We start from the raw sequence: 16,080 nt of genomic DNA on the forward strand, positions 1-16,080 counted from the left end.
GTGGCGCGACCACACGTGGTCACGTGATGGCGGACACAGAACACGTTTCTGCAGCGTCTGGAAAGCCACAGATCTCTATGTGTGTGCGTCTGCCGAAAGTCTGGAAAGCCACAGATCTCTATGTGTGTGCGTCTGCCGAAAAGTGCGTGTGTGCGTGTTTCTGTGAGAGTGAGAGAGAAAAGAGCGCACCTCAGAAGCTCAATCGTAGCCTGGAACTCACACACAACTCAGAGCATAGTTAACTCCATTACCAGAAGCCAGTGGCCGGATTTGTATCAGACGGCGTTCACACTTTCTGATAATGAGTCTACTACCCGGTTATGACGCGAGAGTTCACAGAGAAACACACGGGACGTAGCGGCACAAATAAAGAAAACAAAAGAGGTTTTACTTTCATAGAACCTAAGACACAGTGGTCAAACAACAAGCAAATATTATCACCGTTTCACAATAATAACTCAGTTATTAAACACACTCTCTATATTTAACTGCTCAGACCTAGCTAATCCTCACTTGTAACCGTTTTGTCCACGGTTGATGAAAGGAGCAACAACGAGGGTCCTTCGCTTTGGCGGTCTCTAGCGTCTTCCTGCAGTTATATGGTGATGGCGGCGCGTCCCAGAGGGTGAGCAGAGCCGTGGCGTCCTCCGTCGAGCGAGGTGATCTCCGTGGATGTCCTTTCTTTAAAGGACGGAACGAGACGTAATCCTTACAGTCTCTCTCAATACCGTTTTAATACGGGAGAAATAAGACGCTCTTCTTAGAGATGCGTTCAAATGGATGATCTAAGCTCGGAAATCAGGACGTCGGTATGCTTCAAGGCCTTGGATTTTGCTGCGCGCCAAAACTTTTAAACAAAGAGAAGCGTGCTGTGAAACAGGAACAGAGTTGAGGTCCTCGAACGTCGCCAGACGACGTATGAGAGAGAGAGAACACTAGTTGTTCTGGGATTTTGTAACTTGGGCTTTGTGGGGGATGGGTGCACCTTCAGTCCCCTCCAATGAGAGGAGAGGGGTTTCAGGTCCCCCCCTTCCTTTCACATGTAGGTGTTAAATACTGCAAAGGCCTCTGGGACCTTGAGTCTTTTGTCCCGGGTCTCCAAATGACACAGCCTGAACTTTGTCATCCTGGCTGGACCCAACAATTTTATGTAATCATTTTTATTTATTTTAGTTATTTATTTTAAAATATAACTGTAGTTGTCAAATGAAAGTAAAAAGAATCCACATGTAAACTCAAAATCTTTTTTTTTCTTGAAAATAAGTGTGTTTTACAAAAGTGCTGTTTTCTCAGCTTTTTGTCCATAATGTTGTTTTATTTTGTGAAAATGGCCGATTTTCAAGTGCTGATGAAAAAGAATGAATGAAGCTCGAATAAAACAGTTTTTTTGTATATGAAAGCAGAGGCTCTGATCTTTCTTTTGATGTATTCAATATTTACATATTCAAAGAACTAATTCTGTGGGTTTTGAAAGATTGGTGAAATTGGTGAAAAAGGCTGGCGCTGGCTGGCAACCATTCTAGAATTCTCTGGCGGGGAAAGTGTTAAGCTTGTGTTAACTACAGACCTTATTTCAGGTGTCTTACCATAAACCCATTCAAAATCCCTATTGACTTTGAGAGGATAGAACCCATGGCGCTAAAATGCTAACTCACTTCCAGGATTTAGGACTCATTCCTGTGGCACTCTGTATGTGTTTGTGTGTGTGTGTGTGTGCGTATACATTTTGAAACTGCATCCTCTTCTTTTATTAGACACTTTGTTGATTTTGTTCTCTATTACAAATTATATTTTAACATACTCTTTACTTTTGTTCTACACTATTGTTGAAATATTTTCAGGTAATTTATGTTGCTATAAATTTAAGTACTTCTATGACCTTCGCACCCTAATGAAGGCTCTTATGACGTTGGTCTGCCACACACCAACGTCATAAGCGTCATAGCTTGCTCTTATCGGAAACTGCATTTTTACATTTGTTTCTCTTCAGGCCACTTGAAAGTCTTCTATCTGATGTGTTGTCTTTCATTTACAGTAGGAAGCAGGAGGACGATTAGTCAACAAGCATATTTGACTCAAAAGTCTAGAAAAACAAAGTCTAAGTTACTTGGATCTGGGGTTTCAGGAACATGGCAAAAAAGGATGTTTGGGCTTGAGTAACATGACTTGGACTCCAGCCAGACTCAAGTCATGGCTTTGATGATTTTGGACTCGACTTGACAAAATCAGGAACACTTGCAACTCAACTTGGACTTTAACTGAATGACTTGTGACTTCACTTGGACTTGAGCCTTATAACTTGAAAATACTTGAGGTTATGATACAAAAGTGGGCCCCTTAAGACCTGTGTCCAGCAGGCCATCAGAAGACAATATCCAGCTCAAGACGGCCAGTACAGCGGATACAAAAAGACTTTGGAAGCTCAGGAGGAATTAAAAGTTAAAAAATAAATAAAAGTTTAAATTCACGTTGGTTGTAGTTTATTTTGTGGTTAATCCAAGTATAGATAAAATTATTTGAGTTGCTAAATTACTCTTGCTTAAGATGATAAAAGACAGTGAACTAATGGTCCTACCTGCATTATGTTTTTGATAAGTAAGCGTTCAGCCTCTTTCCACAAGTCTATGATGTTGAATGTTGGTGTACACAGGAGTGCAGGGTAAGGTAAATGTTTAAAGACAAAAATATTTGTGCCATTATAAACGGTAGATACAAAATAAAATTAACAGGGAGATTCATCTAAAAAAAGCTATGCATTATATAGTCAATTCAAAGTCATCTTTATTCACATCTGATGGACATGCATGCATTTCTCTGAACCACGGTGCTACGTATAAAATATGAATCAAAAGTATTACAAAATTGAACAAGAAATGAACATAAACACTGAATTTCCCCATTGGGGATCAAGAAAGTTATATCCATCCATCCATTTTCTACCGCTTATCCGGGGTCGGGTCGCGGGGGCAGCAGTCTAAGCAGAGACACCCAGACTTCCCTCACCCCAGACACCTCCTCCAGCTCTTCCGGTGGGACCCCAAGGCGTTCCCAAGCCAGCCGAGAGACATAGTCTCTCCAGCGTGTCCTGGGTCTACCCCGAGGCCTCCTCCCGGAGGGACATGCCCGGAACACCTCCCTAAGGAGGCGTCCAGGGGGCATCCGGACCAGATGCCCGAACCACCTCAACTGACTCCTCTCGATGTGGAGGAGTAACGGCTCTACTCCGAGCTCCTCCCTGGTGACCGAGCTCCTCACCCTATCTCTAAGGGTGCGCCCAGCCACCCTACGGAGGAAGCCCATTTCGGCCGCTTGTATCCGAGATCTCGTTCTTTCGGTCATGACCCAAAGCTCATGACCATAGGTGAGGGTAGGAACGAAGATCGACCGGTAAATCGAGAGCTTCGCCTTTCGGCTTAGCTCCTTCTTCACCACGACGGACCGATACAGCAACCGCATGACTGCAGACGCCGCACCGATCCGTCTGTCAATCTCGCGCTCCATCTTCCCCCCACTCGTGAACAAGACCCCGAGATACTTAAACTCCTCCACCTGGGGCAAGGACTCCCCACCGACCCGAAGAGGGCAAACCACCTTTTTCCGGTCGAGAACCATGGCCTCAGATTTAGAGGTGCTGATCCTCATCCCAGCCGCCTCACACTCGTTAGCGAACCGCCCCAGTGCACGCTGGAGGTCCGGGTTCGATGGAGCCAACAAGACCACATCATCTGCAAAAAGCAGAGACGAGATCCTGTGGTCCCCGAACCGGACCCCCTCCGGCCCCTGGCTGCGCCTAGAAATTCTGTCCATAAAAGTAATGAACAGAACCGGTGACAAAGGGCAGCCCTGCCGGAGGCCAACGCGCACCGGGAACAGGTCCGACTTACTGCCGGCAATGCGAACCAAACTCCTGCTCCGGTTGTACAAGGACCGGACCGCCCTTAGCAAAGGGCCCCGAACCCCATACTCCCGGAGCACCCCCCACAGGGAGCCGCGAGGGACACGGTCGAATGCCTTCTCCAGATCCACAAAGCACATGTGGACTGGTTGGGCAAACTCCCATGAACCCTCGAGCACCCGCTGGAGAGTGTAGAGCTGGTCCAGTGTTCCACGGCCAGGACGAAAACCGCATTGTTCCTCTTGGATCCGAGGTTCGACAATCAGCCGGACCCTCCTCTCCAGAACCCTGGAATAGACTTTACCAGGGAGGCTGAGGAGTGTGATTCTCCGGTAGTTGGAACACACCCTCCAGTCCCCCTTCTTGAAAAGAGGGACCACCACCCCGGTCTGCCAGTCCAGAGGCACTGTCCCCGACCTCCACGCGACATTACAGAGGCGTGTCAACCATGACAGCCCCTGCACATCCAGCGACTTAAGATACTCAGGGCGAATCTCATCCACCCCCGGAGCCTTGCCACCAAGGAGCTTGCCAACTACCTCGGTGACTTCGGCTTGGGTGATAGACGAGTCTACCTCTGAGAACTCAGCCTCTGCTCCCTCGGTGGGAGATGTGACGGTGGGATTGAGGAGATCCTCGAAGTATTCCTTCCACCGTCCGACGACATCCCCAGTTGAGGTCAGCAGCTCCCCTCCTCCACTGTAAACAGTGTTGGTGAAGCACTGCTTCCCCCTCCTGAGGCGACGGACGGTTTGCCAGAATTTCCTCGAGGCCGACCGAAAGTCCTCCTCCATGGCCTCCCCGAACTCCTCCCAGGCCCGAGTTTTTGCCTCCACGACCGCCCGGGCTGCGGAACGCCTGGCCTGCCGGTACCCGTCAGCTGCCTCAGGAGTCCTATGCGCTAGCAGCGCCCGATAGGACTCCTTCTTCAGCTTGACGGCCTCCCTTACTTCCGGTGTCCACCACCGGGTTCGGGGATTGCCGCCACGACAGGCACCAGAGACCCTGCGACCACAGCTCCGAGCAGCTGCTTTGACAATAGAGGTGGAGAACATGGTCCACTCGGACTCAATGCACCCAGCCTCCCCCGGAATCTGCGAAAAGCTCGTCCGGAGGTGGGAGTTGAAGACCTCGCTAACAGAGGGTTCAGCCAGACGTTCCCAGCAGACCCTCACTACACGTTTGGGCCTGCCGAGTCTGACCGGCTTCCTCCCCTGCCAGCGCATCCAACTCACCACCAGGTGGTGATCAGTTGACAGCTCAGCCCCTCTCTTCACCCGAGTGTCCGAGACACACGGCCGAAGGTCAGATGACACGACCACAAAGTCTATCATCGACCTCCGGCCTAGGGAGTCTTGGTGCCACGTGCACTTATGAACATCCCTGTGCTCGAACATGGTGTTCGTTATGGACAAACTGTGGCTAGCACAGAAGTCCAATAACAGAACACCGCTCTGGTTCAGATCAGGGAGGCCGTTCATCCCAATCACCCCACTCCAGATCTCACTGTCGTTGCCCACGTGAGCATTGAAGTCCCCCAGTAGAACAATGGAGTCCCCAGTCGGAGCACTGTCCAGCACCCCTCCCAGGGACTCCAAGAAGGCCGGGTACTCCACACTGCCGTTCGGGCCATAGGCCGAGACGACAGTGAGAGCCCTGTCCCCTACCCGAAGGCGCAGGGACACGACCCTCTCGTTCACCGGGGTGAACTCCAACACCTGGCGGCTGAGCTGTGGGGCTATGAGCAAGCCCACACCAGCCCGCCGCCTCTCACCGCGGGCAACTCCAGAGAAGTAGAGAGTCCAGCCCCTCTCGAGGAGCTGGGTTCCAGAGCCAAAGCAGTGCGTGGAGGTGAGCCCGACTATATCTAGCCAGAAAGTTATATCTTACCTTTAAAAAAAGCTCAAGTCACTTTTAACATGTCTCAGAGCAGCTTTGGAAAGATGTTGTAGCAGCCTCCTTTGATGGGCCAGGGAATATGCATAAACAGAAAATCTGATCTGAAGACATGACTGTACTAGACTTTTCTCCCTTGGAATATATAATTCTTTCAGCAAAATATGCCAATTTAGTTAGCTGTGAAGATTGACATTTTGGCTGACTATGATACTATTCTGAGAGCAAATGGTAACAAACCTTAAATTGTTGTGGCTTCCTTTTCACAATGTTTTTGTCGTGCTCTAGGATGGCAAGGTGACACCTCTCCTGACCCGACACCTGGCATTTAGGGAGGTACTTTTACACTGAAAGACCTCCATTGGCCCTATGTGATGTTTAAAAGAGAAAGGAAGAACAGATAGTGTTAATTAAAACACGTTCATTAGGATTTGGAAAAATATTAAAGTGTACAAAGGCATCTATTCTCACCACTACTTTTGAATAGGGCCATCAAGTGTGATAACTACTTAGATCTCAAAATTTTCAACATAGCAACTGAAAACATTCATTTATATTTGGCAGTACGTTGCAGGATTCCTTTAAATTGGAAACTCTACTAATTACTTTCATACAGTTTTTCCACCACTTTATGCTGTACAAACTGTGCTTGGACATAGGCAGGTATTTTACCTGTGTTCAGTTGAGCGGGCATTGTTCCTCTTCATGTTCTGATGACACCAAAGCAGCTGCAGCCATCAATGGAATTAGAAATGAGATATGTTCAATAATGTTTATTTTGCCCCTCAATGTGTGCTTGGCTTCTTTATCCGGATACACAGCTCAACAGATAGCTAAGAGTTTTCCTCAAATAAAGAGGCTGACATTTATTTCTCCAGTCTTTAATTAAGGAAGCACTGTAAAACTAACAGACATCAAAACAAAAGTTATTCATCTCATAATATGCTAAACAACAGAAACGAAAAAGTCAGCTAGCTTGATGCTAACGTATAAGAGAATTTGAATAGGAATGCTAGCAGTTAGCATAGCGAATTTGTCAATTTTAGTTATCTCACGTTGTAACCTTATCAAACATACTCAGGAGATACAATGCAATATAACGTTACATGCTAACTTTCCTACTTTACTGATGAGGACTGTCACTGTGTGAGTAAACGATAGGCAGATTTACTTTGATCACAGCTAACTAATACAACATCTATGTGCTGCTTGACTGCAGACGATTGTATCATTGAGTGTGATCAGAAATATAGTCTTACCTCAGGGCTTTCGGTATGTAAATATTGCAGTCAGTGCCCTGAAGGCTCGCTCTCAGTGGGAGTGGCCTGCGTCGCTATACGTTCTGGGATTGTAGTATTTGACTCAAGTCAGTTTAAAATAGATTTTCTGTTTTTTCTTGGTCCAGAAGGCACCAAATAAAAAAACATTATTTCACATTTCTACAACATATGTGACCACCCAATTGCACTACATATTCATGTTTTGAAGGGTGAAATATCACTTTAACTTTACCTACATTACTTTTCAAAACTTTTCATTTTTCAGGATATCCTGCATTCCTCATCAGGCACAGACTTGAGGAGTCCAAGCCTTTGCTGTTTGAATACAGTTGTAATCTCAACAGTTTCTTTCTGAACAATTAAAATCCTGGATGTAGGGTTAGGTGTCTTCCCTAAGAACATATGAGACATGTTGCTGCAGGAACTGGGGAATCGAACCCTCAACTTTCAGGTTGAGAGACGACAACCAGACAGAGCCTACTGCTCATTGTAGAGGGGGCAGGGCCTGTAGTGGGCCCTTTCAAGCTATAGGCAAATGTTGTAGCCTATGAAGTTTTGTACATGGATTTACCTTTCAACAGTGACCTGCTAATTATTATTATTGCTATTTAAACAAAACAAGTGCTGATATGTCTATGCACATATTTAACCAAATCTTCGCTATTAAACAAGTAGGCCCTAAGGTAAACTTAACTAGCTGGGTGGGAACCGAATATAGACGGCAACTGGCAACATGACTCAGTGTTTGACACTGAGTGATGTAGGATGCCCATATTGCCACACAGCCAAATAGGCTATACAATATAACCACACATAACCAACCCACAAACAACAACAAACTATAAGTGTGCTAGCAATGGCCTGCAGTTCAATAACACCCGCCGCCACAAACAGAAGGCCAGAGACTCGGTCCATGTCAAACAAAGTTTATTAGAGAGATTCAACTAAATAAAAACATTTCATGCCCAAAATGCTTCAAAAGTGGGCCCCTTAAGACAACAGTGGGTCCACACTCACTCCATGACTTTTCCAACTGAAACACAGCCGCCCTCTAAAAGAGAAAGACTGCTGATCTCTTCCCTTAAGGTTGTTGCAGAATAGTTACTCTCTGTATCAATCAAGGTCTAGATAATCGTTGATCTTGATTTGACTTTACCCACATTTTTGGCAGTTACTTTACAAAACTTTTCATTTTTCAGGATATCCTGTATCCCTCATCAGGCACAGACTTGACGATTCTAAGCCTATACTGTATGAACACAGTTATAATCTCAACAGTTTCTTTCTGAACAATTAAAATCCTGCATGCACGCTGAATTGATCATGTTTTGGACCTTCCCATGATCAAAGAAACATGATTGACAGCAAGTATTTACATTTAAGTCTGTTGACTCATTGTGTTCATCTATTAAAATGATCATCCAATTAAAACCTTTTTAGGCTATATGTTCTGCAAGTACATCCTCTAATTGAAATACATTTTTGTTTACGTTCAACTTTTAACTTCTCACCAGTACATGTTAAGTCATCCAAATGATACAATTAATTTAAAAAAGTTTCTGTTATTGTTCCGTTATGACAGGAGTCAAACATTTCACTTTTTTATTTCCTATCTTACAATCAAACAGAAGTTATTTTTTCTTTTTTTGCTGTTTGCAGACATGTCCACGTCATGCAAAATACCATAAACATGCATAGTGTGCTTTCACAAGAATTTAGTAGTCGCCTATCAAGTGGCATGGTTTATTGGATGTTAATATTTTTACTTCTTCTTCCTTCCTTTTTCCTCTTACCCTAGTTGGAATATCAGTGGGTGTGTACTTGAGATGTCAATTGCCAGAAGATAATACCTCTAAACCGTTTGAAGCGGCAACACAGTACCAGTCCTCTACAAATTGCTTCACACAGGACCAAACCACTACATGATTCTTCAGGGGGAATGCCTGGCCCAGCTAATTCAGCATCCCTGCCAGATTGAATGTCTAACGATGCCTCCTATCCTGCTCCTTTCCTCCTTTGAAGGACTTGTAAAAAGGATCTGCCACTGTATCAACGAGAACACCAAAAGGCATGCCTGATGATAATCTTTCTGAGGTAAAGTCTATATTCTATTACGTGATACATATACAATATACAATATTTACCGACATGCTGGCTCTTGCGGTTTTGTCTATAAATATCTAGCTTGACATGTATTGAGTCAGGTGACCTGTTTTATTACAATTTAAAGAAAATGTCATGCATTGATACACGTTTTATTTTTGACAGTGATTTTACCTGTGCGAAAGAGATTGATTGCGGTCAGGAAGTGTAAAAACCTCTCATAATTAAATATTTTGTATAGAAAGGTTGGTGTTGATAGCAGTTTTTTTACAAATCCCTCTTCATTAGAAATGTAGCTTTTTTGGGATATGATGATACAAAAATCCTTTATAATTGTATTTCTTAATATTTCAATATCATCAATGCAAATGGGAACATATTGGATGGAGATGGATTTATGTTTTAATATATCCCAAACCATTCAAACACAACAACATGCTCCCCAAAAATGGAAACAAAAATAGTTTTTTTACCTGCATATATTAAATGCATTCAAAGAAAACAACTTTTAATTGGTCAGAAATGTAGTCAGAGAATTTGAAAGGTGCATCAGCTGGACGGCTTCATTTTTACATGGAAATTTTGGTAAATTGTTGGCATCTATGAAAAATGGACAGAACTGGTCTGGACAAAACTGGTTTTACTATTAAAAGGGAGGGTAAAAATACAACAATCAGACATTGGCATAGCTTTTGGCATTTGCCTTAACATTCATTAGTCAGACATAAATTAAATGTTAAATGGACTTGAGCTTGTTTAGCGCTTTTCTCGTATTCAGACTAAGTGCTTTTACACCACGTGCCAGGTCTACCCATTCACACACTTGTGGTAGTGGTTGCTATGTAATCAGACCATCAGAAGTCATTAATTGGATTCATATGCATTCATACACAGCCGACAAAGAGGCGGGAGCATTCCTGGGTTGGGTGTCTTACCTAAGAACACATCAGACATGGTGCTGCAGGAACTAGGGAATCGAACCCTCAACTTTCAGGTTGAGAGACGGCAACCAGACAGAGCCTACTGCTCATTGCAGAGGGGGCGGGACCTATAGTGGGCCCTTTCAAGCTATAGGCACATCATTGTGTTCATCTATTAAAATAATCATCCAATTAAAACCTTTTTAGGCTATATGTTCTGTAATTCGTTCTGCAATTCATTCAAAATAAAAGATGTTTTTAATCAAAACATGAAATAAGAAACCGTAGTATAAGACAGTATAAAATATAAAATTCAATAAAAGTGAAGCTGTCTGTCCTGTTGCCCCACATGTATGTCCTGTTGTCTCACATGTATCTCCCTGTGCCTGTGTTCACCCTCTGTCGGCGCGCTGCCCTTAAAACTGTACACTGTGGAAAAGAATTTCCCCTCGGGGACAATAAAATAAAAAGTCTAAAGTCTAAAGTAAGTTAAAGTTTACTCTCATCCTAACTGTAAACATTAACTGATACTTAGAAAGGGTGTTATATCTAGCTAAATATATATATATATAAGTAGAATTAAATAACATACATTCTTGGATGAACACTAGAGCTTTTACTACATCTGCTTGCTTGTGTAAAGTATGGATATTGTGAAACAGTGGAACAGTGGGTGTATTGGGGCACCCAATACCGTGGTCTCTCAAGATTCTTTAAAACCACTCACATGTGCTCAGAGTGACCCTACTGTTATCTGGGAAGAGAATGGGGTACCAATAGTGAACCTGCCTGTTTGAGTGTTCTCGTTGATGTTATAGTGTTTAAGTTGTTCAATTCAGTTCTTCTCAGTATGGGACACATTTTGCGGTGTTTCTATAGATTAAAGCCGGGAAAGATCCCCAAATTTTCAATCCAAAGCGTCCTACTTTTTGGTACCCTTCTGTTGGGGTGCGAAGAATATCGATCTGACCCAAAAAGGTGGAGCTAAACACTGCAGTCCGTTGATTGGTCGAAAGAATTCAATCAATTATTCGGCTGTATTTCTTCTCGCGGCACACAGCCTTCTCTGAAACAAAGCTTGATTGCGTTTTTTAACAGCCACATGCCAATGACAAAGTAAATGAATTGCTGGATGTCTTTCATCATTTGTTTTGTTTAATGCATCAAGTTTATCTCTTTTTATTCATTAGCAGGGTAGCTGTTATTAACTGCAAATGATGTATTACGTAACTGACAATGTAAGCCGGATGCAATCAGCATCCTATATGTAGAGAGATCCTGATGGGATGCTTTAAGGCAGGGGTACTCAAATGCAAATCTTAAAGGGCCACAAAAAATGTTTTTTTTTAATGACTCAAAGGGCCATTTATTGAGGTGGGTCAGACCACTTTTAATATTAATAACAAAATGTCCTTTTAATTCAAAACGACAATAAAAATACGAACTAAATAAAATGTAATTTCCATTTTGTTTGCTGTCATATGGGCCTGATTTAATAAAGGTTTGCGTGTCTTACGTGTGCTATCAGATCTACCAACAGTGTGCCGTGAGGATTTGGTCTTTCATATAAGCAAAACAACATGTATGCCCCAGTGTGCAAAATACTGGGAGGAGAAAATCCTGTACTACAAATCACGTAGTGATTTTCCAAGCCTGGGAAAACTGTATTGATTGTGAAGGTTTCTGAATTTGAAAGGAAAATGCTAATCCAGGAGCCCAGTTTTACACACAACAGGCTGCAGTTATAGGAGGAGACAAAGGCTCAATAAAAGAAGGATAAAGCTCATTTTTTGCTGAACAGCTGACGGTGCACAACTGCTTCAAGTCCTCCACCATCATCCCTGTCCCACAAAAAAACAAGGACCACAGGACTTAATGACTTCAAACGCATCCCCTGACCTCTGTCATGATGAAGTCTTTTGAGCGTCTTGTGCTTTCCCACCTCAAAGACATCACAGACCCCCTCCAGTTCGCCTACAGAGCCAACAGGTCTGTTGACAATGTTGTCAACCTGGCCCTCCACTCTATCCTCAAGCATCTGGACTGAGCAGGAACCTACGTCAGGATCCTGTTTGTGGACTTTAGCTCTGCCTTCATTACAATAATCTGGCCCTGCTCCAGGACAAGCTCTCTCAACTGAATGTGCCTGACTCCACCTGCAGGTTGATCATGGACTTCCTGATTGTCAGGAGACAGCAGGTGAAGCATCCACAGTGTCTACTGTGGAGTCTTTCCGCTTGCTGGGGACCTCTTGCCCAGGAACTCAAGTGGGAGCTGAAGAAGTTCAACCTGCCAAAGACGATAATGGTGCACTTCACATTGCCATCATCGAGTCCATCACAGTCTGGCACGACGCGTGCAGTGAGGTTCGTGGCTGGTGAGGCACTGACTTCTTTAGAGTCAGATTTACAAATATATGAACTAGAGCCGTCACGTTAACGTGGTAATTAGATTAATTAATTACATCACAAATTAACTACTTATAAAAAATGACGCAAGATTAATTATAGCACACTTGAATAAAAAATTTAATGTAAATTTTACCCAGAAACTGTAGACTGTAAGAAATGCGCATTTCAAACTTGGCCCATTGAAAGACCTGTACTTGTCAGTGGCACATCACTTCAAACATGCCTTGCTAGCCAAATCAAACAAAGCAGGACTGAGGTGAAAATGTTGCGTCCATTCAGCAGCTTGCGAGCAGCGCAAACTCCGCTGGAGGACGTAGCTCGGTTCATTTATAAAGTCAAGAGGGTGGAGACAGCGCGCAAGACGACGGACAGAAGCCAGGACCAGAACCCAAACTGGGAAACCAGGTCACTGTGTCTGCAAAGACCCAGGTTCTACATTTCCCCGATGAAAGATTTGAGGAAAGAAACGAGACAAGGACTTGTTGATTCATTTAAAAAAAAAAAAAAATACAAACAACAAAAAACGTTTTATATCAAAAAATCATCAGAATTAGGCTGTGAGATAGTGAATCGTGATTACGCAATAAAAACGTAGAATTCATAAGAATTGGACAATTTTAATAACAGGAGTCATAATCATAAGATAAAGGGCATATGAATTGAAATGTCATGATGAAAAGAACTTCTTTTCAATAAAAGTTTTTATTCAATCACTAATAATAATGTGGATTTCAAATCTCTTCTTATTGTATTCATTTTATTAGCTGTGCACTACAATTTTGTAATGTCATGAAATTTGAATTCTTTATTTGGGGACCTCAAGCAGATATGACATTAATTAGATCAATGAATTACAATTCCTGTAATTAATTAGATTACTTTTTTTTTTTAATCACCTTACAGCACTAATATGAACCCATAAATAGAGTAGCTTAAATTCACCATTCAAGGAGCTTGCACATTGACGACTGGTTGTGTTTTATATCTCATATCAACATTATTACACGAAGAACATTATATTCATAACGCCTCAGAGAAAGAGCGCATTTGTGCTGTTCTTTTTTTTTTATTAGTTTGTTTTTTGCCATTGCAATTCCACAATTCATACACAATGAAAATAAAACTGCAGTGTATTCGTGGTCTTACCTTTACTTGTAAATGAAGTCCAACAAAGCCCAAAAATATCCGTGACTTTGTTGTAAAAGTCCTCCTTCTCAATAGAGATTACTGCCAGGGATGAAATTTAGTTATTTTACGTCCCGTTGTATGAAGCAAACCTTTTAGCTCCGGCATTGGGCTTCCATTATATATCAGTTCACGTTTTGACTGAAAGTCCAGTTTTGAAAGAACTTTAGTCTTGATCTAAAATCTTCCTTTCATTTTTGCAATCAGACAAAATTTGAAAACAAACAAACTCAGACTTCTGGAGTGAACTTGATTATGAATAACAGAAGAGTAACTATTGGAGATTATTGCTTCTCCCGTGCATTAAAGACTGTATTATGATGTTCTGGAACACTTCATCCGCACAGTTGCTCCGGTCAGAGCGAAAACGAGGATACACCGTTCAGTCCTTTTAGGCAACTTTCCAGCTCCATTGAGATGATATGATGGTATTCTGGGAATAACAAGAGAATGCAAACACTGAATCACGTGACCTGCTAGTCACGAGTTAGCATTAGCGGGAATTAGCATTAGCACCAATTAGCATTAGTGCTAGCTTAACTTAAGTATGTGAAATGATGAAATATGCACTAAGCACAATGCTAATACTGAATAAACAATCATTTAAACATGTTCACAGTGAGCTAAATTACTTCTTCATGAACGCATCATACATTTAACTTGAAGATGCTTTTGCACAACACAGAGGCTGCCGCACTCCTGTACACGTCAACACTTAGGAACCCATAGCTGTCCACAAGAGTGCCTGAACAGAAACAACTTATATGTTGAGTCCTCTGAGCTGGCCATAAAAGTGCCTGAACACAAATGGCAAAGAAACGAAAAGGCAAAGAAAACATAGGAAATTTGTAACAGTAACCAAGCATAAACTCTTGGCCTTATTAGCCTCACGCTCTGTGATGCACGCCCCCTACCTTGAGACAGAGGTACTTGCTGCCTGCCTTTTCTCCGTGGCAACAAGCACGTGCCGCCTCGCACGCAAACGCTCAATACACTGTTAGTAGCCGTGGAGGCTAGGGTTAGGGTTAACCCTAATCCTTTGATCAGGAAACGCGGAATTCCGCAATTTTGACCATGAAAATGATCAAAATATACAGGAACCACACCAAAATCACATAGAAAGCATAGACCAAAAGAGAAATATAACTTATTTTATTTTATTACTTTGTTTTTGAACATCTCATGGTTAAGCCTTTTATACCCCCACTGGTAGCAAGGGAAGGCACCACCTCCCTTGTCTCCCCTGACAGCACGTCACTGGACGCGCAATTTTAATTAATTCGTTTTTCACCATTTTTGGAGCCACTCCTTTTGTAATTTTTCATTGACTCTTAAACAATCTTGTTACTTAAACTAGCTGAATTGGCCATTCCAGTTAGTAAAAAGTTAACGATCGTTCATCACCACAAATATTTTTAGAGGAAGCTTCGAGTTCTGGAGCACGTTGGGACCTTAATGACCCGTAGAATAAAACTGAATCTGACCTGAATTGTCAAGGCAGTTCTGGACCGCAGAAATCTCCGGGACCTCAAGGCAGACTCTCTTGATTCTACATCAAAGTAAGACCATTCAACAGCTGGTATTACGCGCAGAGGGTCGTGTCATATAGTGTCCTTTAACTCCCAGAATTATGTTTATCCTCTCCCTTAATCTAAACCTTTTTCATCCGTTCACCCACTTTTTGTCCGGAACAAAATTTTTATCAGACGAACGTTAGACCACAATACCATGCTCAACCAGTTGAAATAACATTTATCATTTCTGGTGTTCACCTCGATCAAATATATCAGTCATTGTATTTTAAATTTCACATTCATAACGCATTTTATTCATGTCATTATTCTGTTATTGTTCACTTTTTCTTTTATTAAATTCGGCACATAAAATTAAGAAGGTTATCTGTGTGATTTCAGGTAATAGATTGATCCAGTATTCATGATTCAGATATGAGGTTGATTTAATTCATAATTAATAACTTGCGGTGCCCCTTTTCTTACAAGGTGTTATAATAATCATTTAACACTAAAATATTCCCAACAGAAACATGTTTAACCTGTACAATAAAAAAAATACTTTGCCATCCACAATCTATGTCAACAATGAAATAGATGCTCTGCATAGAGGGCAGTGGAGTCTTACTGATCCTCTCAGCAATCTTTGCCACTTTCTGCAAGCCTCTGCAGTCCATAGGGTGCTGCCGTACCACACGTCTCAATAGATAGATAGATAGATAGATAGATAGATAGATAGATAGATAGATAGATAGATAGATACTTTATTGATCCCGAGGGAAATTCAAGGCATCCAGTAGCAGTATACAGACAGGCAGGACACAAGACATTAGTTACAATACACACCCGCTGTCCCCCCTCCCCTCTGTATACAAAATC

General features: G+C 42.5%; 1 protein-coding gene across 5 annotated transcripts in view; it reads left to right on the forward strand.

Annotated features, from left to right (window-relative positions):
• Positions 1 to 16,080, forward strand: part of thsd7ba (thrombospondin, type I, domain containing 7Ba) — a 419,860-nt gene that overhangs the window by 116,858 nt on the left and 286,922 nt on the right. For 4 of the 5 annotated variants that reach the window (XM_079357145.1, XM_079357149.1, XM_079357150.1 and 1 more), the window contains exon 2: positions 8,870 to 9,165. The exons of the other annotated variant lie outside the window; for it this stretch is intronic. The gene's annotated coding sequence lies outside the window, so the exon portion shown is untranslated. The remainder of the gene's footprint in view (positions 1 to 8,869; positions 9,166 to 16,080) is intronic. 5 annotated transcript variants of the gene reach the window in all.

This window comes from Symphodus melops (assembly GCF_947650265.1).
Source record: "Symphodus melops genome assembly, chromosome: 12".
Lineage (NCBI taxonomy): Eukaryota > Metazoa > Chordata > Actinopteri > Labriformes > Labridae > Symphodus > Symphodus melops.